General features: G+C 48.4%; 1 protein-coding gene across 1 annotated transcript in view; it reads right to left on the bottom strand.

The window, feature by feature from the left end:
- The window catches only part of LRRC58 (leucine rich repeat containing 58), a 30,951-nt gene that overhangs the window by 2,275 nt on the left and 2,486 nt on the right, over window positions 1-26,190 (bottom strand). The window lies entirely within an intron of this gene.

The following is a 26,190-nucleotide window of genomic DNA, read 5'->3' on the forward strand; positions in this document are numbered from 1 at the left end:
TATAATACTACAGTACTCCCCCCCAGCTATAATACTACAGTACTCCCCCCCTCCCGCTATGATAATACAGTATTGTACCCCCCAGCTATAATACTACAGTACTCCCCCCCCAGCTATAATACTACAGTACTCCCCCCAGCTATAATACTACAGTATTCCCCCCCCAGCTATAATACTACAGTACTCCCCCCCCCCGCTATAATACTACAGAACTCCCCCCAGCTATAATACTACACTACTCCCCCCCAGCTATAATACTACAGTACTCCCCCCCGCTATAATACTACAGTACTCCCCCCAGCTATAATACTACACTACTGCCCCCCCAGCTATAATACTACAGTACTCCCCCCCCTCCCGCTATGATAATACAGTATTGTACCCCCCAGCTATAATACTACACTACTGCCCCCCCAGCTATAATACTACAGTACCCCCCCCCCCCCCGCTATAATACTACAGTACTCCCCCCAGCTATAATACTACAGTACTCCCCCCCCAGCTATAATACTACAGTACTACCCCCCCCAGCTATACTACAGTACTCCCCCCCCAAGCTATACTACAGTACTCCCCCCCCAGCTATAATACTACAGTACTACCCCCCCCAGCTATAATACAGTACTCCCCCCCAGCTATAATACTACAGTACTCCCCCCCTCCCTCTATGATAATACAGTATTGTCCCCCCCAGCTATAATACTACAGTACTCCCCCCCAGCTATAATACTACAGTACTCCCCCCCCAGCTATAATACAGTACTCCCCCCCAGCTATAATACTACAGTACTACCCCCCAGCTATAATACTACAGTACTCCCCCCCCCCCCTCCCGCTATGATAATACAGTATTGTACCCCCCACCTATAATACTACAGTACTCCCCCCCCCGCTATAATACTACAGTACTCCCCCCAGCTATAATACTACAGTACTCCCCCCCTCAGCTATATTACTACAGTATTGTCCCCCACAGCTATAATACTACAGTACTCCCCCCCTCCCACTATGATAATACAGTATTGTTCCCCCTCAGCTATAATACTACAGTACTCCCCCCCAGCTATAATACTACAGTACTCCCCCCCCAGCTATAATACTACAGTACTCCCCCCCCAGCTATAATACTACAGTACTCCCCCACAGCTATAATACTACAGTACTCCCCCCCTCCCGCTATGATAATACAGTATTGTACCCCCCAGCTATAATACTACAGTACTCCCCCCCCAGCTATAATACTACACTACTGTGCCCCCAGCTATAATACTACAGTACTTACCCTATGATAATACAGTATTTCCCCCCCCCAGCTATAATACTACAGTACTCCCCCACAGCTATAATACTATAGTACTGTCTCCCCCCCAGCTATAATACTACAGTACTCCCCCCAGCTATAATACTACACTACGCCCCCCCAGCTATAATACTACAGTACTCCCCCCCAGTTATAATACTACACTACTGTCCCCCCCAGCTATAATACTACAGTACTCCCCCATTCCCGCTATGATAATACAGTATTGTCCGCCCCAGCTATAATACTACAGTACTACCCCCCCCAGCTATAATACTACAGTACTCCCCCCTCCCTCTATGATAATACAGTATTGTCCCCCCCAGCTATAATACTACAGTACCCCCCCCCCAGCTATAATACTACAGTACTCCCCCCCAGCTATAATACTACAGTACTACCCCCCCAGCTATAATACTACAGTACTCCCCCTCCCTCTATGATAATACAGTATTGTCCCCCCCAGCTATAATACTACAGTACTCCCCCCCAGCTATAATACTACAGTACTACCCCCAGCTATAATACTACAGTACTCCCCCCCCCTCCCGCTATGATAATACAGTATTGTACCCCCCAGCTATAATACTACACTACTGCCCCCCCAGCTATAATACTACAGTACTCCCCCCCAGCTATAATACTACAGTACTCCCCCAGCTATAATACTACACTACTGCCCCCCAGCTATAGTACTACAGTACTCCCCCCCAGCTATACTACTACACTACTGTCCCCCCCAGCTATAATACTACAGTACTCCCCCCTCCCGCTATGATAATACAGTATTGTCCCCCCAGCTATAATACTACACTACTGCCCCCCCAGCTATAATACTACAGTACTCCCCCCCAGCTATAATACTACAGTACTCCCCCCCCAACTATAATACTACACTACTGTCCCCCCCAGCTATAATACTACAGTACTCCCCCCTCCCTCTATGATAATACAGTATTGTCCCCCCAGCTATAATACTACAGTACTCCCCCCAGCTATAATACTACAGTACTGCCCCCCCAGCTATAATACTACAGTACTCCCCCCCAGCTATAATACTACAGTACACCCCCCAGCTATAATACTACAGTACTCCCCCCAACTATAATACTACAGTACTCCCCCCCAGCTATAATACTACAGTACTCCCCCCCAGCTATAATACTACAGTACTGCCCCCCCCCAGCTATAATACTACAGTACTCCCCCCCTCCCGCTATGATAATACAGTATTGTCCCCCCCCCAGCTTTAATACTACAGTACTCCCCCCAGCTATAATACTACAGTACTCCCCCCCCAGCTATAATACTACAGTACTCCCCCCCTCCCGCTATGATAATACAGTATTGTCCCCCCCCCAGATATAATACTACAGTACTCCCCCCCTCCCGCTATGATAATACAGTATTGTACCCCCCAGCTATAATACTACAGTACTCCCCCCAGCTATAATACTACAGTACTCCCCCCCAGCTATAATACTACAGTACTCCCCCCAGCTATAATACTACACTACTGCCCCCCAGCTATAATACTACAGTACTCCCCCCCAGCTATACTACTACACTACTGTCCCCCCCAGCTATAATACTACAGTACTCCCCCCCTCCCGCTATGATAATACAGTATTGTCCCCCCCCAGCTATAATACTACACTACTGCCCCCCCAGCTATAATACTACAGTACTCCCCCCCCAGCTATAATACTACAGTACTCCCCCCCAACTATAATACTACACTACTGTCCCCCCCAGCTATAATACTACAGTACTCCCCCCCTCCCTCTATGATAATACAGTATTGTCCCCCCCAGCTATAATACTACAGTACTGCCCCCCCAGCTATAATACTACAGTACTCCCCCCCAGCTATAATACTACAGTACTGCCCCCCCAGCTATAATACTACAGTACTCCCCCCCTCCCGCTATGATAATACAGTATTGTCCCCCCCCAGCTTTAATACTACAGTACTCCCCCCAGCTATAATACTACAGTACTCCCCCCCCCAGCTATAATACTACAGTACTCCCCCCCTCCCGCTATGATAATACAGTATTGTCCCCCCCAGCTATAATACTACAGTACTCCCCCCAGCTATAATACTACAGTACTTCCCCCAGCTATAATACTACAGTACTCCCCCCCCAGCTATAATACTACAGTACTCCCCCCCAGCTATAATACTACAGTACTTCCCCCCCCAGCTATAATACTACAGTACTACCCCCCCAGCTATAATACTACAGTACTCCCCCCAGCTATAATACTACAGTACTACCCCCCCCCAGCTATAATACTACAGTACTCCCCCCCAGCTATAATACTAAAGTACTACCCCCCCCCAGCGATAATACTACAGTACTCCCCCCCTCCGGCTATGATAATACAGTATTGTCCCCCCCAGCTATAATACTACAGTACTACCCCCCCAGCTATAATACTACAGTACTACCCCCAGCTATAATACTACAGTACTCCCCCCAGCTATAATACTACAGTACTGTCCCCCCCAGCTATAATACTACAGTACTCCCCCCCAGCTATAATACTACAGTACTCCCCCCCAGCTATAATACTACAGTACTCCCCCCCAGCTATAATACTACAGTACTCCCCCCCCCCAGCTATAATACTACAGTACTCCCCCCTCCTGCTATGATAATACAGTATTGTCCCCCCCAGCTATAATACTACAGTACTCCCCCCAGCTATAATACTATAGTACTGTCCCGCCCCCCCAGCTATAATACTACAGTACTCCCCCCCCAGCTATAATACTACAGTACTGTCCCGCCCCCCCAGCTATAATACTACAGTACTCCCCCCCAGCTATAATACTACAGTACTCCCCCCCCAGCTATAATACTACAGTACTCCCCCAGGTATAATACTACAGTACTGTCCCCCCCCCAGCTATAATACTACAGTACTCCCCCCTCCTGCTATGATAATACAGTATTGTCCCCCCCCAGCTATAATACTACAGTACTCCCCCCAGCTATAATACTATAGTACTGTCCCGCCCCCCCAGCTATAATACTACAGTACTCCCCCCAGCTATAATACTACAGTACTGTCCCGCCCCCCCAGCTATAATACTACAGTACTCCCCCCCAGCTATAATACTACAGTACTCCCCCCAGGTATAATACTACAGTACTGTCCCCCCTGCTATAATACTACAGTACTGTCCCGCCCCCCCAGCTATAATACTACAGTACTGTCCTGCCCCCCAGCTATACTACAGTACTCCCCCCAGCTTTAATACTACACTACTGCCCCCAGCTATGATACTACAGTACTGTCTCCCCCCCAGCTATAATACTACAGTACTGTCTCCCCCCCAGCTATAATACTACAGTACTCCTCACAGCTATAATACTACACTACTGCCCCCCAGCTATGATACTACAGTATTCCCGCCCTCCCGCTATACTACAGTACTGCCCCCCAGCTATAATACTACAGTACTGTCCCGCCCCCCCAGCTATAATACTACAGTACTCCCCCCCAGCTATAATACTACACTACTGCCCCCCAGCTATGATACTACAGTATTGTCCCCCCCAGCTATAATACTACAGTACTCCCCCCAGCTATAATACTACACTACTGCCCCCAGCTATAATACTACAGTACTGCCCCCCCCCCAGCTATAATCCTACACTACTGCCCCACCAGCTATAATACTACAGTACTCCCCCCCAGCTATAATACTACAGTACTCCCCCCAGCTATAATACTACACTACTGCCCCCCAGCTATAGTACTACAGTACTCCCCCCCAGCTATACTACTACACTACTGTCCCCCCCAGCTATAATACTACAGTACTCCCCCCCTCCCGCTATGATAATACAGTATTGTCCCCCCCAGCTATAATACTACACTACTGCCCCCCCAGCTATAATACTACAGTACTCCCCCCCAGCTATAATACTACAGTACTGTCCCCCCCAGCTATAATACTACAGTACTGTCCCCCCCAGCTATAATACTACAGTACTCCCCCCCTCCCTCTATAATACAGTATTGTCCCCCCCAGCTATAATACTACAGTACTCCCCCCAGCTATAATACTACAGTACTGCCCCCCCAGCTATAATACTACAGTACTCCCCCCCAGCTATAATACTACAGTACTCCCCCCAGCTATAATACTACAGTACTCCCCCCAGCTATAATACTACAGTACTCCCCCCCAGCTATAATACTACAGTACTGCCCCCCCAGCTATAATACTACAGTACTCCCCCCTCCCGCTATGATAATACAGTATTGTCCCCCCCAGCTTTAATACTACAGTACTCCCCCCAGCTATAATACTACAGTACTGCACCCCCAGCTATAATACTACAGTACTCCCCCCCCTCCCGCTATGATAATACAGTATTGTCCCCCCCCCAGATATAATACTACAGTACTCCCCCCCTCCCGCTATGATAATACAGTATTGTCCCCCCCAGCTATAATACTACAGTACTCCCCCCAGCTATAATACTACAGTACTCCCCCCCAGCTATAATACTACAGTACTCCCCCCAGCTATAATACTACACTACTGCCCCCCAGCTATAGTAACTACAGTACTCCCCCCCAGCTATACTACTACACTACTGGTCCCCCCCAGCTATAATACTACAGTAATCCCCCCCTCCCGCTATGATAATACAGTATTGTCCCCCCCCAGCTATAATATTACACTACGGCCCCCCCAGCTATAATACTACAGTACTCCCCCCCAGCTATAATACTACAGTACTCCCCCCCAGCTATAATACTACACTACTGTCCCCCCCAGCTATAATACTACAGTACTCCCCCCCTCCCTCTATGATAATACAGTATTGTCCCCCCCAGCTATAATACTACAGTACTCCCCCCCAGCTATAATACTACAGTACTCCCCCCCAGCTATAATACTACAGTATTGCCCCCCCCAGCTATAATACTACAGTACTCCCCCCTCCCGCTATGATAATACAGTATTGTCCCCCCCAGCTTTAATACTACAGTACTCCCCCCCGCTATAATACTACAGTACTGCCCCCCCCCAGCTATAATACTACAGTACTCCCCCCCTCCCGCTATGATAATACAGTATTGTCCCCCCCAGCTATAATACTACAGTACTCCCCCCAGCTATAATACTACAGTACTCCCCCCCAGCTATAATACTACAATACTGCCCCCCCCACCAGCTATAATACTAGAGTACTCCCCCCCAGCGATAATACTACAGTACTCCCCCCCTCCGGCTATGATAATACAGTATTGTCCCCCCCAGCTATAATACTACAGTACTACCCCCCCCAGCTATAATACTACAGTACTACCCCCAGCTATAATACTACAGTACTCCCCCCAGCTATAATACTACAGTACTGTCCCCCCCCAGCTATAATACTACAGTACTCCCCCCAAGCTATAATACTACAGTACTCCCCCCAGCTATAATACTACAGTACTCCCCCCCCAGCTATAATACTACAGTACTCCCCCCTCCTGCTATGATAATACAGTATTGTCCCCCCCAGCTATAATACTACAGTACTCCCCCCAGCTATAATACTACAGTACTTTCCCGCCCCCCCAGCTATAATACTACAGTACTCCCCCCCAGCTATAATACTACAGTACTGTCCCGCCCCCCCAGCTATAATACTACAGTACTCCCCCCCAGCTATAATACTACAGTACTCCCCCCCCAGCTATAATACTACTGTACTCCCCCCAGGTATAATACTACAGTACTGTCCCCCCCAGCTATAATACTACAGTACTCCCCCCTCCTGCTATGATAATACAGTATTGTCCCCCCCAGCTATAATACTACAGTACTCCCCCCAGCTATAATACTATAGTACTTTCCCGCCCCCCCAGCTATAAAACTACAGTACTCCCCCCCAGCTATAATACTACAGTACTGTCCCGCCCCCCCAGCTATAATACTACAGTACTCCCCCCCAGCTATAATACTACAGTACACCCCCCCAGCTATAATACTACTGTACTCCCCCCAGGTATAATACTACAGTACTGTCCCCCCAGCTATAATACTACAGTACTGCCCCCCAGCTATAATACTACAGTACTGTCCTGCCCCCCAGCTATACTACAGTACTCCCCCCCAGCTATAATACTACAGTACTCCCCCCAGCTATAATACTACAGTATTGTCCCCCCAGCTATAATACTACAGTACTCCCCCCAGCTATAATACTACAGTACTGTCTCCCCCCCAGCTATAATACTACAGTACTGTCTCCCCCCCAGCTATAATACTACAGTACTCCTCACAGCTATAATACTACATTACTGCCCCCCAGCTATAATACTACAGTATTCCCCCCCTCCCGCTATACTACAGTACTGCCCCCCAGCTATAATACTACAGTACTCCCCCCCCAGCTATAATACTACAGTACTCCCCCCCAGCTTTAATACTACACTACTGCCCCCCAGCTATGATACTACAGTATTGTCCCCCCCAGCTATAATACTACAGTACTGTCCCGCCCCCCCAGCTATAATACTACAGTACTCCCCCCAGCTTTAATACTACACTACTGCCCCCCAGCTATGATACTACAGTATTGTCCCCCCCAGCTATAATACTACAGTACTCCCCCACAGCTATAATACTACAGTACTGTCTCCCCCCAGCTATAATACTACAGTATTCCCCCCCAGCTATAATACTACACTACTGCCCCCCAGCTATAATACTACAGTACTGCCCCCCCCAGCTATAATACTACACTACTGCCCCCCAGCTATGATACTACAGTACTCCCCCCCAGCTATAATACTACAGTACTCCCCCCCAGCTATAATACTACAGTACTCCCCCCCAGCTATAATACTACAGTACTCCCCCCCCCAGCTATAATACTACAGTACTGTCTCCCCCCCCAGCTATACTACAGTATTGTCCCCCCCCAGCTATAATACTACAGTACTCCCCCCCAGCTATAATACTACAGTACTCCCCCCCAGCTATAATACTACAGTACTCCCCCTCCAGCTATAATACTACAGTACTCCCCCACAGCTATAACACTACAGTACTGTCTCCCCCCAGCTATAATACTACAGTACTCCCCCCAGCTATAATACTACACTACTGCCCCCCAGCTATAATACTACACTACTGCCCCCCAGCTATGATACTACAGTATTCCCCCCCCTCCCGCTATAATACTACAGTACTGCCCCCCCAGCTATAATACTACAGTACTGTCCCGCCCCCCCAGCTATAATACTACAGTACTACCCCCCCAGCTATAATACTACAGTACTGCCCCCCCAGCTATAATACTACAGTACTGTCCCCTCCACAAGCTATAATACTACAGTACTGCCCCCCCCCCAGCTATAATACTACAGTACTGTCCCCCCCAAAAGCTATAATACTACAGTACTCTCCCCCAGCTATAATACTACAGTACTCTCCCCCAGCTATGATACTACAGTACTGTCCCCCCCAACTATAATACTACAGCACTGTCCCATCCCCCTCAGCTATAATACTACAATACTCCCCCCCCAGCTATAATACTACAGTACTGTCCCATCCCCCCAGCTATAATGCTACAGTACTGTCCCCCCCAGCTATAATACTACAGCACTGTCCCCCCAGCTATAATACTACAGCACTGTCCCCCACCACCTATAATACTACAGTACTCCCCCCAGCTATGATACTACAGTACTACCCCCCCCAGCTATAATACTACCGCACTGTCCCGCCCCCCCCCCCCCCCAGCTATAATACTACAGTACTGTCCCCCCCCAGCTATGATACTACAGTACTCCCCCCCCCCAGCTATAATACTACCGCACTGTCCTGCCCCCCCAGCTATAATACTACAGTACTGTCCCCCCGGCTATAGTACTACAGTACTGTCCCCCCCCACCAGCTATAATACTACAGCACTGTCCCCCCAGCTATAATACTACAGTACTCCCCCCCAGCTATAATACTACAGTACTCCCCCCAACTATAATACTACAGTACTGTCCCCCCAGCTATAATACTACAGTACTCCCCCCCAACTATAATACTACAGTACTGCCCCCCCAGCTATACTACACTACTGCCCCCAACTATAATACTACAGCACTGTCCCATCCCCCCCAGCTATAATACTACAGTACTCCCCCCCAGCTATAATACTACAGCACTGTCCCCCCCAGTTATAATACTACAGTACTCCCCCCCCAACTATAATACTACAGTACTCCCCCCCAGCTAGGATACTACAGTACTCCCCCCCAGCTAGGATACTACATTACTGCCCCCCCCCCCCGCTATAATACTACAGCACTGTCCCCGCCAGCTATAATACTACAGTACTTCCCCCCAGCTATAATACTACAGTACTCCCCCCCAGCTATAATACTACAATACTGCCCCTAGCTATGATACTACAGTACTGCCCCCCAGCTATAATACTACAGCACTGTCCCATCCCCCTCAGCTATAATACTACAGTACTCTCCCCCAGCTATGATACTACAGCACTGTCCAATCCCCCCAGCTATAATACTACAGTACTGCCCCCCAGCTATAATACTACAGCACTGTCCCATCCCCCCAGCTATAATACTACAGTACTCCCCCCCAACTATAATACTACAGTACTACACCCCACCAACTGTAATACTGCAGTACTCCCCCCAGCTATAATACTACAGTACTGTCCCGCCCCCCCAGCTATAATACTACAGTACTCCCCCCCAGCTATAATACTACAGTACTCCCCCCCAGCTATAATACTACTGTACTCCCCCCAGGTATAATACTACAGTACTGTCCCCCCCAGCTATAATACTACAGCACTGTCCCATCCCCCTCAGCTATAATACTACAGTACTCTCCCCCAGCTATGATACTACAGCACTGTCCAATCCCCCCAGCTATAATACTACAGTACTCCCCCCAGCTATAATACTACAGCACTGTCCCATCCCCCCAGCTATAATACTACAGTACTCCCCCCCAACTATAATACTACAGTACTACACCCCACCAACTGTAATACTGCAGTACTCCCCCCAACTATAATACTACAGTACTGTCCCGCCCCCCCAGCTATAATACTACAGTACTCCCCCCCAGCTATAATACTACAGTACTCCCCCCCAGCTATAATACTACTGTACTCCCCCCAGGTATAATACTACAGTACTGTCCCCCCCAGCTATAATACTACAGTACTCCCCCCTCCTGCTATGATAATACAGTATTGTCCCCCCCAGCTATAATACTACAGTACTCCCCCCAGCTATAATACTATAGTACTTTCCCGCCCCCCCAGCTATAAAACTACAGTACTCCCCCCCAGCTATAATACTACAGTACTGTCCCGCCCCCCCAGCTATAATACTACAGTACTCCCCCCCAGCTATAATACTACAGTACTCCCCCCAGGTATAATACTACAGTACTGTCCCCCCTGCTATAATACTACAGTACTGTCCCGCCCCCCCAGCTATAATACTACAGTACTGTCCTGCCCCCCAGCTATACTACAGTACTCCCCCCAGCTTTAATACTACACTACTGCCCCCAGCTATGATACTACAGTACTGTCTCCCCCCCAGCTATAATACTACAGTACTGTCTCCCCCCCAGCTATAATACTACAGTACTCCTCACAGCTATAATACTACACTACTGCCCCCCAGCTATGATACTACAGTATTCCCCCCCTCCCGCTATACTACAGTACTGCCCCCCAGCTATAATACTACAGTACTGTCCCGCCCCCCCAGCTATAATACTACAGTACTCCCCCCCAGCTTTAATACTACACTACTGCCCCCCAGCTATGATACTACAGTATTGTCCCCCCCAGCTATAATACTACAGTACTCCCCCCAGCTATAATACTACACTACTGCCCCCCAGCTATAATACTACAGTACTGCCCCCCCCAGCTATAATCCTACACTACTGCCCCACCAGCTATAATACTACAGTACTCCCCCCCAGCTATAATACTACAGTACTCCCCCCAGCTATAATACTACACTACTGCCCCCCAGCTATAATACTACAGTACTCCCCCCCAGCTATACTACTACACTACTGTCCCCCCCAGCTATAATACTACAGTACTCCCCCCCTCCCGCTATGATAATACAGTATTGTCCCCCCCAGCTATAATACTACACTACTGCCCCCCCAGCTATAATACTACAGTACTCCCCCCCAGCTATAATACTACAGTACTCCCCCCCAACTATAATACTACACTACTGTCCCCCCCAGCTATAATACTACAGTACTCCCCCTCTCCCTCTATAATACAGTATTGTCCCCCCCAGCTATAATACTACAGTACTCCCCCCAGCTATAATACTACAGTACTGCCCCCCCCAGCTATAATACTACAGTACTCCCCCCCAGCTATAATACTACAGTACTCCCCCCAGCTATAATACTACAGTACTCCCCCCAACTATAATACTACAGTACTCCCCCCCAGCTATAATACTACAGTACTGCCCCCCCCAGCTATAATACTACAGTACTCCCCCCTCCCGCTATGATAATACAGTATTGTCCCCCCCCAGCTTTAATACTACAGTACTCCCCCCAGCTATAATACTACAGTACTGCACCCCCAGCTATAATACTACAGTACTCCCCCCCTCCCGCTATGATAATACAGTATTGTCCCCCCCCAGATATAATACTACAGTACTCCCCCCCTCCCGCTATGATAATACAGTATTGTCCCCCCCAGCTATAATACTACAGTACTCCCCCCAGCTATAATACTACAGTACTCCCCCCCAGCTATAATACTACAGTACTCCCCCCAGCTATAATACTACACTACTGCCCCCCAGCTATAGTACTACAGTACTCCCCCCCAGCTATACTACTACACTACTGTCCCCCCCAGCTATAATACTACAGTAATCCCCCCCTCCCGCTATGATAATACAGTATTGTCCCCCCCCAGCTATAATATTACACTACTGCCCCCCCAGCTATAATACTACAGTACTCCCCCCCAGCTATAATACTACAGTACTCCCCCCCAACTATAATACTACAGTACTGTCCCCCCCAGCTATAATACTACAGTACTCCCCCCCTCCCTCTATGATAATACAGTATTGTCCCCCCCAGCTATAATACTACAGTACTCCCCCCCCAGCTATAATACTACAGTACTCCCCCCCAGCTATAATACTACAGTATTGCCCCCCCCAGCTATAATACTACAGTACTCCCCCCCTCCCGCTATGATAATACAGTATTGTCCCCCCCCAGCTTTAATACTACAGTACTCCCCCCAGCTATAATACTACAGTACTGCCCCCCCCCTCCCGCTATGATAATACAGTATTGTCCCCCCCAGCTATAATACTACAGTACTCCCCCCAGCTATAATACTACAGTACTCCCCCACAGCTATAATACTACAATACTGCCCCCCCACCAGCTATAATACTAGAGTACTCCCCCCAGCGATAATACTACAGTACTCCCCCCCTCCGGCTATGATAATACAGTATTGTCCCCCCCAGCTATAATACTACAGTACTACCCCCCCCAGCTATAATACTACAGTACTACCCCCAGCTATAATACTACAGTACTCCCCCCAGCTATAATACTACAGTACTGTCCCCCCCAGCTATAATACTACAGTACTCCCCCCAAGCTATAATACTACAGTACTCCCCCCAGCTATAATACTACAGTACTCCCCCCAGCTATAATACTACAGTACTCCCCCCCCCAGCTATAATACTACAGTACTCCCCCCTCCTGCTATGATAATACAGTATTGTCCCCCCCAGCTATAATACTACAGTACTCCCCCCAGCTATAATACTATAGTACTTTCCCGCCCCCCCAGCTATAAAACTACAGTACTCCCCCCCAGCTATAATACTACAGTACGGTCCCGCCCCCCCAGCTATAATACTACAGTACTCCCCCCCAGCTATAATACTACAGTACTCCCCCCCAGCTATAATACTACTGTACTCCCCCCAGCTATAATACTACAGTACTGTCCCCCCCAGCTATAATACTACAGTACTGCCCCCTCCTGCTATGATAATACAGTATTGTCCCCCCCAGCTATAATACTACAGTACTCCCCCAGCTATAATACTATAGTACTGTCCCGCCCCCCCAGCTATAATACTACAGTACTCCCCCCCAGCTATAATACTACAGTACTGTCCCGCCCCCCCAGCTATAATACTACAGTACTCCCCCCCAGCTATAATACTACAGTACACCCCCCCAGCTATAATACTACTGTACTCCCCCCAGGTATAATACTACAGTACTGTCCCCCCTGCTATAATACTACAGTACTGTCCCGCCCCCCCAGCTATAATACTACAGTACTGTCCTGCCCCCCAGCTATACTACAGTACTCCCCCCCAGCTTTAATACTACAGTACTCCCCCCAGCTATGATACTACAGTATTGTCCCCCCAGCTATAATACTACAGTACTCCCCCCAGCTATAATACTACAGTACTGTCTCCCCCCCAGCTATAATACTACAGTACTGTCTCCCCCCCAGCTATAATACTACAGTACTCCTCACAGCTATAATACTATACTACTGCCCCCCCAGCTATAATACTACAGTACTCCCCCCCAGCTATAATACTACAGTACTCCCCCCCAACTATAATACTACACTACTGTCCCCCCCAGCTATAATACTACAGTACTCCCCCCCTCCCTCTATGATAATACAGTATTGTCCCCCCCAGCTATAATACTACAGTACTCCCCCCCCAGCTATAATACTACAGTACTCCCCCCCAGCTATAATACTACAGTATTGCCCCCCCCCAGCTATAATACTACAGTACTCCCCCCCTCCCGCTATGATAATACAGTATTGTCCCCCCCCAGCTTTAATACTACAGTACTCCCCCCAGCTATAATACTACAGTACTGCCCCCCCCAGCTATAATACTACAGTACTCCCCCCCTCCCGCTATGATAATACAGTATTGTCCCCCCCAGCTATAATACTACAGTACTCCCCCCAGCTATAATACTACAGTACTCCCCCCCAGCTATAATACTACAATACTGCCCCCCCACCAGCTATAATACTAGAGTACTCCCCCCAGCGATAATACTACAGTACTCCCCCCCTCCGGCTATGATAATACAGTATTGTCCCCCCCAGCTATAATACTACAGTACTACCCCCCCCAGCTATAATACTACAGTACTACCCCCAGCTATAATACTACAGTACTCCCCCCAGCTATAATACTACAGTACTGTCCCCCCCAGCTATAATACTACAGTACTCCCCCCAAGCTATAATACTACAGTACTCCCCCCAGCTATAATACTACAGTACTCCCCCCCCCAGCTATAATACTACAGTACTCCCCCCTCCTGCTATGATAATACAGTATTGTCCCCCCCAGCTATAATACTACAGTACTCCCCCAGCTATAATACTATAGTACTTTCCCGCCCCCCCAGCTATAAAACTACAGTACTCCCCCCCAGCTATAATACTACAGTACTGTCCCGCCCCCCCATCTATAATACTACAGTACTCCCCCCCAGCTATAATACTACAGTACTCCCCCCCAGCTATAATACTACTGTACTCCCCCCAGGTATAATACTACAGTACTCCCCCCAGCTATAATACTACAGTACTCCCCCCTCCTGCTATGATAATACAGTATTGTCCCCCCCAGCTATAATACTACAGTACTCCCCCCAGCTATAATACTATAGTACTGTCCCGCCCCCCCAGCTATAAAACTACAGTACTCCCCCCCAGCTATAATACTACAGTACTGTCCCGCCCCCCCAGCTATAATACTACAGTACTCCCCCCAGCTATAATACTACAGTACTCCCCCCCAGCTATAATACTACTGTACTCCCCCCAGGTATAATACTACAGTACTGTCCCCCCTGCTATAATACTACAGTACTGTCCCGCCCCCCAGCTATAATACTACAGTACTGTCCTGCCCCCCAGCTATACTACAGTACTCCCCCCCAGCTTTAATACTACACTACTGCCCCCAGCTATGATACTACAGTATTGTCCCCCCAGCTATAATACTACAGTACTCCCCCCAGCTATAATACTACAGTACTGTCTCCCCCCCAGCTATAATACTACAGTACTGTCTCCCCCCCCAGCTATAATACTACAGTACTCCTCACAGCTATAATACTACATTACTCCCCCCAGCTATAATACTACAGTATTCCCCCCCTCCCGCTATACTACAGTACTGCCCCCCAGCTATAATACTACAGTACTGTCCCGCCCCCCCCAGCTATAATACTACAGTACTCCCCCCCAGCTTTAATACTACACTACTGCCCCCAGCTATAATACTACAGTATTGTCCCCCCCAGCTATAATACTACAGTACTGTCCCGCCCCCCCAGCTATAATACTACAGTACTCCCCCCAGCTTTAATACTACACTACTGCCCCCCAGCTATGATACTACAGTATTGTCCCCCCCAGCTATAATACTACAGTACTCCCCCCAGCTATAATACTACAGTACTGTCTCCCCCCAGCTATAATACTACAGTATTCCCCCCCAGCTATAATACTACACTACTGCCCCCCAGCTATAATACTACAGTACTGCCCCCCCCAGCTATAATACTACACTACTGCCCCCCAGCTATGATACTACAGTACTCCCCCCCAGCTATAATACTACACTACTGCCCCCCAGCTATAATACTACAGTACTTCCCCCCCAGCTATAATACTACAGTACTGCCCCCCCCCAGCTATAATACTACAGTACTGCCCCCCAGCTATACTACAGTATTGTCCCCCCCCAGCTATAATACTACAGTACTCCCCCCCAGCTATAATACTACAGTACTCCCCCCAGCTATAATACTACAGTACTCCCCCTCCAGCTATAATACTACAGTACTCCCCCACAGCTATAACACTACAGTACTGTCTCCCCCCAGCTATAATACTACAGTACTCCCCCCAGCTATAATACTACACTACTGCCCCCCAGCTATAATACTACACTACTGCCCCCCAGCTATGATACTACAGTTTTCCCCCCCCTCCCGCTATAATACTACAGTACTGCCCCCCCAGCTATAATACTACAGTACTGTCCCGCCCCCCCAGCTATAATACTACAGTACTGTCCCCCCCAGCTATAATACTACAGTACTGCCCCCCCAGCTATAATACTACAGTACTGTCCCCTCCACAAGCTATAATACTACAGTACTGTCCCCCCCCCAGCTATAATACTACAGTACTGTCCCCCCCAAAAGCTATAATACTACAGTACTCTCCCCCAGCTATAATACTACAGTACTCTCCCCCAGCTATGATACTACAGTACTGTCCCCCCCCAACTATAATACTACAGCACTGTCCCATCCCCCTCAGCTATAATACTACAATACTCCCCCCCCAGCTATAATACTACAGCACTGTCCCATCCCCCCAGCTATAATGCTACAGTACTGTCCCCCCCAGCTATAATACTACAGCACTGTCCCCCCAGCTATAATACTACAGCACTGTCCCCCACCACCTATAATACTACAGTACTCCCCCCAGCTATGATACTACAGTACTACCCCCCCAGCTATAATACTACCGCACTGTCCCGCCCCCCCCCCCAGCTATAATACTACAGTACTGTCCCCCCCCAGCTATGATACTACAGTACTACCCCCCCCCAGCTATAATACTACCGCACTGTCCTGCCCCCCCAGCTATAATACTACAGTACTGTCCCCCCGGCTATAGTACTACAGTACTGTCCCCCCCACCAGCTATAATACTACAGCACTGTCCCCCCAGCTATAATACTACAGTACTCCCCCCCAGCTATAATACTACAGTACTCCCCCCAGCTATAATACTACAGTACTGCCCCCCCAGCTATAATACTACAGTACTCCCCCCCAACTATAATACTACAGTACTGCCCCCCCAGCTATACTACACTACTGCCCCCAACTATAATACTACAGCACTGTCCCATCCCCCCCAGCTATAATACTACAGTACTCCCCCCCAGCTATAATACTACAGTACTGTCCCCCCCAGTTATAATACTACAGTACTCCCCCCCCAACTATAATACTACAGTACTCCCCCCCAGCTAGGATACTACAGTACTCCCCCCCAGCTAGGATACTACATTACTGCCCCCCCCCCGCTATAATACTACAGCACTGTCCCCGCCAGCTATAATACTACAGTACTCCCCCCCAGCTATAATACTACAGTACTGTCCCCCCACAAGCTATAATACTACAGTACTCCCCCCAGCTATGATACTACAGTACTGCCCCCCAGCTATAATACTACAGCACTGTCCCATCCCCCTCAGCTATAATACTACAGTACTCTCCCCCAGCTATGATACTACAGCACTGTCCAATCCCCCCAGCTATAATACTACAGTACTCCCCCCAGCTATAATACTACAGCACTGTCCCATCCCCCCAGCTATAATACTACAGTACTCCCCCCCAACTATAATACTACAGTACTACACCCCACCAACTGTAATACTGCAGTACTCCCCCCAACTATAATACTACAGTACTCCCCCCCACCAACTATAATACTATAGTACTCCCCCCAGCTATAATACTGCACTACTGCCCCCCAGCTATAATACTACAGTACTCCCCCCCAACTATAATACTACACTACTGTCCCCCCCAGCTATAATACTACAGTACTCCCCCCCTCCCTCTATAATACAGTATTGTCCCCCCCAGCTATAATACTACAGTACTCCCCCCAGCTATAATACTACAGTACTGCCCCCCCAGCTATAATACTACAGTACTCCCCCCCAGCTATAATACTACAGTACTCCCCCCAGCTATAATACTACAGTACTCCCCCCAACTATAATACTACAGTACTCCCCCCCAGCTATAATACTACAGTACTGCCCCCCCCAGCTATAATACTACAGTACTCCCCCCTCCCGCTATGATAATACAGTATTGTCCCCCCCCAGCTTTAATACTACAGTACTCCCCCCAGCTATAATACTACAGTACTGCACCCCCAGCTATAATACTACAGTACTCCCCCCCTCCCGCTATGATAATACAGTATTGTCCCCCCCCAGATATAATACTACAGTACTCCCCCCCTCCCGCTATGATAATACAGTATTGTACCCCCCAGCTATAATACTACAGTACTCCCCCCAGCTATAATACTACAGTACTCCCCCCCAGCTATAATACTACAGTACTCCCCCCAGCTATAATACTACACTACTGCCCCCCAGCTATAGTACTACAGTACTCCCCCCCAGCTATACTACTACACTACTGTCCCCCCCAGCTATAATACTACAGTAATCCCCCCCTCCCGCTATGATAATACAGTATTGTCCCCCCCCAGCTATAATATTACACTACTGCCCCCCCAGCTATAATACTACAGTACTCCCCCCCAGCTATAATACTACAGTACTCCCCCCCAGCTATAATACTACACTACTGTCCCCCCCAGCTATAATACTACAGTACTCCCCCCCTCCCTCTATGATAATACAGTATTGTCCCCCCCAGCCATAATACTACAGTACTCCCCCCCCAGCTATAATACTACAGTACTCCCCCCCAGCTATAATACTACAGTACTGCCCCCCCCAGCTATAATACTACAGTACTCCCCCCCCTCCCGCTATGATAATACAGTATTGTCCCCCCCCAGCTTTAATACTACAGTACTCCCCCCAGCTATAATACTACAGTACTGCCCCCCCCAGCTATAATACTACAGTACTCCCCCCCTCCCGCTATGATAATACAGTATTGTCCCCCCCCAGCTATAATACTACAGTACTCCCCCCAGCTATAATACTACAGTACTCCCCCCCAGCTATAATACTACAGTACTGCCCCCCCACCAGCTATAATACTAGAGTACTCCCCCCAGCGATAATACTACAGTACTCCCCCCCTCCGGCTATGATAATACAGTATTGTCCCCCCCAGCTATAATACTACAGTACTACCCCCCCCAGCTATAATACTACAGTACTCCCCCCAGCTATAATACTACAGTACTCCCCCCAGCTATAATACTACAGTACTGTCCCCCCCAGCTATAATACTACAGTACTCCCCCCAAGCTATAATACTACAGTACTCCCCCCCAGCTATAATACTACAGTACTCCCCCCCCCAGCTATAATACTACAGTACTCCCCCCTCCTGCTATGATAATACAGTATTGTCCCCCCCAGCTATAATACTACAGTACTCCCCCCAGCTATAATACTACAGTACTTTCCCGCCCCCCCAGCTATAAAACTACAGTACTCCCCCCCAGCTATAATACTACAGTACTGTCCCGCCCCCCCAGCTATAATACTACAGTACTCCCCCCCAGCTATAATATTACAGTACTCCCCCCCAGCTATAATACTACTGTACTCCCCCCAGGTATAATACTACAGTACTGTCCCCCCCAGCTATAATACTACAGTACTCCCCCCTCCTGCTATGATAATACAGTATTGTCCCCCCCAGCTATAATACTACAGTACTCCCCCCAGCTATAATACTACAGTACTGTCCCGCCCCCCCAGCTATAATACTACAGTACTCCCCCCCAGCTATAATACTACAGTACTGTCCCGCCCCCCCAGCTATAATACTACAGTACTCCCCCCCAGCTATAATACTACAGTACTCCCCCCCAGCTATAATACTACTGTACTCCCCCCAGGTATAATACTACAGTACTGTCCCCCCTGCTATAATACTACAGTACTGTCCCGCCCCCCCAGCTATAATACTACAGTACTGTCCTGCCCCCCAGCTATACTACAGTACTCCCCCCCAGCTTTAATACTACACTACTGCCCCCAGCTATGATACTACAGTATTGTCCCCCCAGCTATAATACTACAGTACTCCCCCCAGCTATAATACTACAGTACTGTCTCCCCCCCAGCTATAATACTACAGTACTCCTCACAGCTATAATACTACATTACTGCCCCCCAGCTATAATACTACAGTATTCCCCCCCTCCCGCTATACTACAGTACTGCCCCCCAGCTATAATACTACAGTACTGTCCCGCCCCCCCAGCTATAATACTACAGTACTCCCCCCCAGCTTTAATACTACACTACTGCCCCCCAGCTATGATACTACAGTATTGTCCCCCCCAGCTATAATACTACAGTACTGTCCCGCCCCCCCAGCTATAATACTACAGTACTCCCCCCAGCTTTAATACTACACTACTGCCCCCCAGCTATGATACTACAGTATTGTCCCCCCCAGCTATAATACTACAGTACTCCCCCACAGCTATAATACTACAGTACTGTCTCCCCCCAGCTATAATACTACAGTATTCCCCCCAGCTATAATACTACACTACTGCCCCCCAGCTATAATACTACAGTACTGCCCCCCCAGCTATAATACTACACTACTGCCCCCCAGCTATGATACTACAGTACTCCCCCCCAGCTATAATACTACACTACTGCCCCCCAGCTATAATACTACAGTACTCCCCCCCCAGCTATAATACTACAGTACTCCCCCCCCCAGCTATAATACTACAGTACTGCCCCCCAGCTATACTACAGTATTGTCCCCCCCCAGCTATAATACTACAGTACTCCCCCCCAGCTATAATACTACAGTACTCCCCCCCAGCTATAATACTACAGTACTCCCCCTCCAGCTATAATACTACAGTACTCCCCCACAGCTATAACACTACAGTACTGTCTCCCCCCAGCTATAATACTACAGTACTCCCCCCAGCTATAATACTACACTACTGCCCCCCAGCTATAATACTACACTACTGCCCCCCAGCTATGATACTACAGTATTCCCCCCCTCCCGCTATAATACTACAGTACTGCCCCCCCAGCTATAATACTACAGTACTGTCCCGCCCCCCCAGCTATAATACTACAGTACTGTCCCCCCCAGCTATAATACTACAGTACTGCCCCCCCAGCTATAATACTACAGTACTGTCCCCTCCACAAGCTATAATACTACAGTACTGTCCCCCCCCCAGCTATAATACTACAGTACTGTCCCCCCCAAAAGCTATAATACTACAGTACTCTCCCCCAGCTATAATACTACAGTACTCTCCCCCAGCTATGATACTACAGTACTGTCCCCCCCAACTATAATACTACAGCACTGTCCCATCCCCCTCAGCTATAATACTACAATACTCCCCCCCCCCAGCTATAATACTACAGCACTGTCCCATCCCCCCAGCTATAATGCTACAGTACTGTCCCCCCCAGCTATAATACTACAGCACTGTCCCCCCAGCTATAATACTACAGCACTGTCCCCCCACCACCTATAATACTACAGTACTCCCCCCAGCTATGATACTACAGTACTACCCCCCCAGCTATAATACTACCGCACTGTCCCGCCCCCCCCCCAGCTATAATACTACAGTACTGTCCCCCCCCAGCTATGATACTACAGTACTACCCCCCCCCCCAGCTATAATACTACCGCACTGTCCTGCCCCCCCAGCTATAATACTACAGTACTGTCCCCCCGGCTATAGTACTACAGTACTGTCCCCCCCACCAGCTATAATACTACAGCACTGTCCCCCCAGCTATAATACTACAGTACTCCCCCCCAGCTATAATACTACAGTACTCCCCCCAACTATAATACTACAGTACTGTCCCCCCAGCTATAATACTACAGTACTCCCCCCCAACTATAATACTACAGTACTGCCCCCCCAGCTATACTACACTACTGCCCCCAACTATAATACTACAGCACTGTCCCATCCCCCCCAGCTATAATACTACAGTACTCCCCCCCAGCTATAATACTACAGCACTGTCCCCCCCAGTTATAATACTACAGTACTCCCCCCCCAACTATAATACTACAGTACTCCCCCCCAGCTAGGATACTACAGTACTCCCCCCCCAGCTAGGATACTACATTACTGCCCCCCCCCCCGCTATAATACTACAGCACTGTCCCCGCCAGCTATAATACTACAGTACTTCCCCCCAACTATAATACGACAGTACTGTCCCCCCACAAGCTATAATACTACAGTACTCCCCCCAGCTATGATACTACAGTACTGCCCCCCAGCTATAATACTACAGCACTGTCCCATCCCCCTCAGCTATAATACTACAGTACTCTCCCCCAGCTATGATACTACAGCACTGTCCAATCCCCCCAGCTATAATACTACAGTACTCCCCCCCAGCTATAATACTACAGCACTGTCCCATCCCCCCAGCTATAATACTACAGTACTCCCCCCCAACTATAATACTACAGTACTACACCCCACCAACTATGATACTACAGTACTCCCCCCAACTATAATACTACAGTACTCCCCCCCACCAACTATAATACTATAGTACTCCCCCCAGCTATAATACTGCACTACTGCCCCCCAGCTATAATACTACAGTACTGTCCCCCCAGCTATAATACTACAGCACTGTCCCATCCCCCAGCTATAATACTACAGTACTCCCCCCAACTATAATACTCCAGTACTGTCCCCCCAGTTTTAATACTACACTACTGCCCCCCAGCTATAATACTACAGTACTGTCCCCCCAGCTATAATACTACAGCACTGTCCCATCCCCCAGCTATAATACTCCAGTACTCCCCCCAACTATAATACTCCAGTACTGTCCCCCCACGAGCTATAATACTACAGTACTGTCCCCCTCAGCTATAATACTACAGCACTGTCCCCCCAGCAATAATACTACAGTACTCCACCCACCAACTATAATACTACAGTACTGTCCCCCCCTGCTATAATACTACAGTACTGTCCCCCCCCAGCTATAATACTACAGCACTGTCCCCCCAGCAATAATACTACAGTACCCCACCCACCAACTATAATACTACAGTACTGTCCCCCAGCTATAATACTACAGCACTGTCCCCCCAGCTATAATACTACAGCTCTGTCCCCCCCAGCTATAATATTACAGCACTGTCCCCCCCAGCTATAATACTACAGTACTCCACCCACCAACTATAATACTACAGTACTGTCCCCCCCAGCTGTAATACTACAGTACTCCCCCAACTATAATACTACAGTACTATCCCCCCCAGCTATAATACTACAGTACTGTCCCCCAGCTATGATACTACAGTACTGTCCCCCCCAGCTATAATACTACAGCACTGTCCCCCAGCTATGATACTACAGTACTGTCCCCCCCAGCTATAATACTACAGCACTGTCCCCCAGCTATAATACTACAGCACTGACCCCCCCCAGCTATAATACTACAGTACCCCCCCAACTATAATACTACAGTCTTACCCCCCAGCTATAATACTACAGTACTGTCCCCCCCAACTATAATACTACAGTACTACCCCCACCAACTATAATACTATAGCACTGTCCCCGCCAGCTATAATACTACAGTACTCCCACCCAACTATATTACAGTACTGTCCCCCCAAACTATAATACTACAGTACTCCCCCCCAGCTATGATACTACAGCACTGTCCCCCCGCTATAATACTACAGCACTGACCCCCCCAGCTATGATACTACAGTACTGTCCCCCCAGCTATAATACTACAGAACTGTCCCATCCCCCTCAGCTATAATACTACAGTACTCCCCCCAGCTATGATACTACAGTACTGTCCCCCCCAGCTATAATACTACAGCACTGTCCTGTCCCCCCAGCTATAATACTCCAGTACTGCCCCCCCAGCTATAATACTACAGCACTGTCCCATCCCCCCAGCTATAATACTACAGCACTGTCCCATCCCCCCAGCTATAATACTACAGTACTCCCCCTCAACTATAATTTTACAGTACTACCCCCCACCAACTATAATACTACACTACTCCCCCCCAGCTATAATACTACAGTACTGTCTCCCCCACCAGCTACAATACAACAGTACTGCCCCCCAGCTATAATACTACACTACTGCCCCCCTGTAATACTAGTTTTTTCCCCCCACCAGCTATAACAATACAGTACTGCCCCTCACCATTATAATACTACAGTACTGCCCCCACCAGCTATAATACTACAGTACTGTCCCCTTACCAGCTAAAATACTACAGTACTGTCCCCCTACAGCTAAAATACTACAGTACTGTCCCCCTACCAGCTAAAATACTACAGTACTGTCCCCCCAGCTATACTACAGTACTGCCACCCCAGCTATAATACTATAGTACTGTCCCCCTACCAGCTATAATACTACAGTACTGTCTCCCTACCAGCTATAATACTACAGTACTGTCTCCCCTTACCATCTACAATACAACAGTAATGCCCCCCAGCTATAATACTACACTACTGCCCCCCACCAGCTATAATACTACACTACTACCCCCACCAGCTATAATACTTCAGTACTGTCCCCCCAGCTATACTACACTACTGCCCCCCACCAGCTATAATACTACAGTACTGTCCCCCCAAGTATACTACACTACTGCCCCCCCAGCTATAATACTACAGTACTGCCCCCCAGCTATAATACTACACTACTGCCCCCCCACCACCAGCTATAAGAATACAGTACTGCCTCTCACCAGCTATACTACACTACTGCCCCCCAGCTATAATACTACAGTACTGCCCCTCACCAGCTATAATACTACATTACTGTCTCCCCCCCACCAGCTTTACTACAGTACTGTCCCCCCAGTTATAATACTACAGTACTGTCCCCCCAGCTATAATACTACAGCACTGTCCCCCCAGCTATAATACTACAGTACTCCCCCCAGCTATAATACTACACTACTGCCCCCCCAACTATAATACTACAGTACTGTCCCCCCCAGCTATAATACTACAGTACTGTCCCCCCCCCCCAGCTATACTACACTACTGCCCCCCAGCTATAATACTAGTTTTGCCCCCCTACCAGCTATAAGAATACAGTACTGCCCCTCACCAGCTATAATACTACAGTACTGTCCCCCTACCAGCTATAATACTACAGTACTGCCCCCCGCTATAATACTACAGTACTGCCCCCCAGCTATAATACTACAGTACTGCCCCCCAGCTATAATACTACAGTACTGCCCCCCAGCTATAATACTACAGTACTGCCCCCCCAGCTATAATACTACAGTACTGCTACTTATTACCCAATAATACTGCCCTTGTCTATAATACAGCCCCTCTGTCGCTTATTAGCCTACAGTACTGTCCCACACCCCTTACTTCCCAATAATACTACCTCCTCCACTGCTTATTACCGTATAATACTTATTTCCCCACAATGCTGTACCCACCACCTATAATACTATATATTACTATACTATATAACACTATAGTACAGCTCTGCTGCTTATTACCCGACAATACTGCCCCGGCCACTTATTACCCCACAATACTGAACCCACACCCGTTATTACCCCACAATACTGAACCCACACTCCTTCTTACCCCACAATACTGAACCCACACCCCTTATTACCCCACAATACTGAACCCACACTCCTTCTTACCCCACAATACTGAACCCACACCCCCTATTACCCCACAATACTGAACCCACACCCTTTATTACCCCACAATACTGAACCCACACCCCCTATTACCCCACAATACTGAACCCACACCCCTATTACCCCACAATACTGAACCCACACCCTTTATTACCCCACAATACTGAACCCACACCCTTTATTACCCCACAATACTGAACCCACACCCCCTATTACCTCACAATACTGAACCCACACCCCTTATTACCCCACAATACTGAACCCACACCCCCTATTACCCAATACTGAACCCACACCCCCTATTACCCCACAATACTGAACCCAC

The sequence above is a fragment of the Dendropsophus ebraccatus genome, chromosome 11 (genome assembly GCF_027789765.1).
Source record: "Dendropsophus ebraccatus isolate aDenEbr1 chromosome 11, aDenEbr1.pat, whole genome shotgun sequence".
NCBI lineage: Eukaryota > Metazoa > Chordata > Amphibia > Anura > Hylidae > Dendropsophus > Dendropsophus ebraccatus.